Raw genomic sequence first — 3,517 nt, forward strand, 5'->3', positions numbered from 1 at the left:
TTAAAACAACAAATAAATGGCCTCTGCTATTAGTTCTACTACAAATACGTACAATATATTGCTCTAAAGGTTGTAAATAGTATTTCAGATAAGTGTTTTGTGCCTAATTTGTTGTAATCTTTCTTAATTGGTGCTTAAACTTATCGTACTCTTAAAACTCTAAGTAGTTTTCTCTTCTTTTGCATCTGCTTAACATGCCCTTTCTGTAAGTCTGGTAGAAATCGCCAAATGGGCTTCATTTCTGGCGACTAATTTTTGGGACAAATGTTTTGGCCCCAATTTTAGAGACAAATCTATCCTGGCACATAGGCGACATTGGGCAGTTCCACGCATTTAACTACACGAAAGTTTAATACCTTAAATTGCAAATTAAAGGAATGACAGATTTTCCACACACGTAACTTGTTTTTTGTTATTAAAAAGTTTTTTTTTCAGCACGAGAAGTGTGGTCCCATTTTCGAAATCGGTGCAGAAGATATCTAACGGTTCTTATCTATTTAAGGGTTAGACAAAGTCCTATGCTAAATGTTACTGGTGGCTACATTACTGGCCCACACTGCTCTGAATTTCAACTGTCTCCTCAGCGTATCTTCGTCTGCCTAGCAATTCATAACAAACCTCTCAAGATCTTCTTGAAGTACCCGAATGACTTGATTTTTTCTTAGAAAAGGATGTTGGAGCAAACAGCCTTTTCTGTTTACTCCAGCTTTGCAGTAATCTAGTGGTTTTCTTTTGCACGTCATCGACAAGACAGCAAAAACTGGTGGCCACAAATCTTTAAACTACTTTTCAAATTTATAAAATGGCTATTTTTCTATGCGCAGGAGCCGTTTAGCTCCTATAGCTGTGAAATTTGGTATAAGATAGTTTGGACACCGGCTTCAAAGTTTTTTTTCAATTAAATTTTTAAGCGCATTTTTATACAGTGCTTTGTTTCCTTGGTTGTGAGCAGGATTTTAATATTGTTTGCAAGAAAAAGGCTATTTTCTTAAATTATACTTTCTTCCCGAGGAGAGTGGTTTTTGTTCTAACTTTTTTTTTTCAATCGTATCCCGAAATTGTAAACTTGTTATATGTAGCACACGATTTAAGTCTTAGTGAGCCAAAACATATTGCGTATAACAACCCAAATTCAAAATAGTAAAATAACAGAACTGTTTGAAATAAACTTGTTCCTGAGGCGGAAAAAATGAACACATGCAAATTAAAAAGATTCAAAATCGTTATTCATTAATGGGTAAATCAATTTAAACAACATTGAATATATTATTTTATCAACTTGTGAATATTAACACATTGGAAAAATAGATAGATTGTTTATATGGATCAAAAAATTAGAATAATCTATTCATTTAATGTGAATTTTAAAAAGTACCGAAAATATTTGCATACCTGTTACCCTATAGTTTGTCACAAGTATGGAGCTTTGCGCTGGGCTTTTAAACGCCTTTTATTGCTCAAAATGGGTCGCCAAGGTGATAACTAGGAAAAAAACGAAGTTACATATTGTATCATTTCTTAAAGTTAGAAAAAAACTATCCAACTCAATTCAAATGAACGTTTTACAATCTATGGTATGTAAGATTTAAAAGGAATATAGAAGAACTGACCAACTAAAAAGTAATCGAAGTAAACGAGATAGAAAAATTGTAACATCTGGCAGAGACGAAGCCAAATTAAAGTAAATCGTCCAAAATAATCACTGAAAAATGCTTCTTACGTCCATAACTGTTGGAAAGAATTTATAGTTATCTTTTCCATGCCAACTACTCTTGAACGGTTGCATAAACTGCAGTTTTAATTGCGGATCTACAAAGTAAGACCAAAGATAAACAGGAAGCAGAAACTTACACGACTCTCCTGGAGCCAAGAGAAGCTCATTCAGGGGCAACAAGAATGGAAAAGTATTGTATTCAGTATGAATCTTTTTTTGAAACATCTGTGAACAAAAAAAGGTGTTCGAGTTTGACGTTTAAAAAGAAAATCGTATTAGAAATCTTGTGTAAGACGTTCTCTCCTCTGGGTGCATGAGGGCTGCTGGAATTGAGAAATTATATATATCTGAAAATAAAACAATGCGTGACTTCCACTATTTAACAATAATATTGCATGATACTTCATTTGAGGCACTCTACTTCGTGTCATGTCTCTAAATAAACTCATACATTTGAAACGAAAGAGGAATTTTGGGATTAAACTGGTCAAGAAACTCTACCAATCTCAATTCGGCAAGAATTTGTGGTACCGTGGGATCTAAAGAAAGCGGTTCAAGACCTGGTGCCCGCCATCAAAATTAAGCTCGTTGCCGCATTGATGAGGGTATGGAAACAGTGTCAGAGAAACGTTTAATATACACAGGCGGTAGAATCCGTGTATAAAAGAATTAAAGCATTGAATCCAGCAAAACATGACGCATTCTAGCATTGATATTGTTTCTTTTAAAAGTGTTCTTCCCCCTTTAATTCGAAATTCTATTTTTTTGACTCAATGTAAACCTTCATCACTATAAAAGTTTGGATTATTCTGTCTAAGATTATTTTTAATTGAGTATATTTGAAATACAATGAACACTTAAAGGTTTAAGAAAGGTAGCACGTTCATTTAAATACCTAATTTGCACTCATATTTAGCTAGAACAAACTTTTTTCCAAAACGTGAGAAGTATTCTATGATTTTGAATTTGGGTTGTAATCTTATATTGAATAAATGTGTTAAAAGATTTCATTTACTATCAAACCGCTTTTGACATGCACTGCAACCATAACATAGAAATAGTTAAATCACTTTTATAAACGTAAACAGTTAGAGCTTTAAATTCAGTAGTTGACGACAAAGCTATTCATTCGCAGTTAAAATCTACTAAATAAACATATGAGCTAGTGATAGTATAAAACCAATTTCATCGGTAAAATTCCAGCGAATAAATATAGAAGTGTAAAATTTAATTATTTAAATGCTCTTACGTATTGATTAAAGGGAAGCCATTGCAAAATTTAATTTGAAAAGCTGACACAGACATTTTAGGCGGTTAATAAAATATGCTCCTCTTTTAAGCTGGATGTAACTTCATTACACCGCACTCTTCATCTTTGGACGGTGAGAGAAAATCCATCGTTCGTATATTGAATGTGAAGTTTGAATGTCAGGAAAGGAAAAGATAATTAATTCATTTGAATAACCTTTCAAAATTTATCAACTTGATTGACAATCTTTTGACAATCTTTATACTCGACGATTTTTAGTTAAACGAATTTCATTGACACAATCGGTATTGGGGATGCCTGTTCTTTCCACCCATATTTCAATTTTATGGTGCTTTATTTCCTTTTTTTTACATCAGTGTTATATATATATATATATATATATATATATATATATATATATATATATATATATATATATATATATATATATATATATATATATATATATATATATATATATATATATATATATATATATATATATATATATATATATATATATATATATATATATATATATATATATAATTACA

This window comes from Uloborus diversus, chromosome 4 (genome assembly GCF_026930045.1).
Source record: "Uloborus diversus isolate 005 chromosome 4, Udiv.v.3.1, whole genome shotgun sequence".
NCBI lineage: Eukaryota > Metazoa > Arthropoda > Arachnida > Araneae > Uloboridae > Uloborus > Uloborus diversus.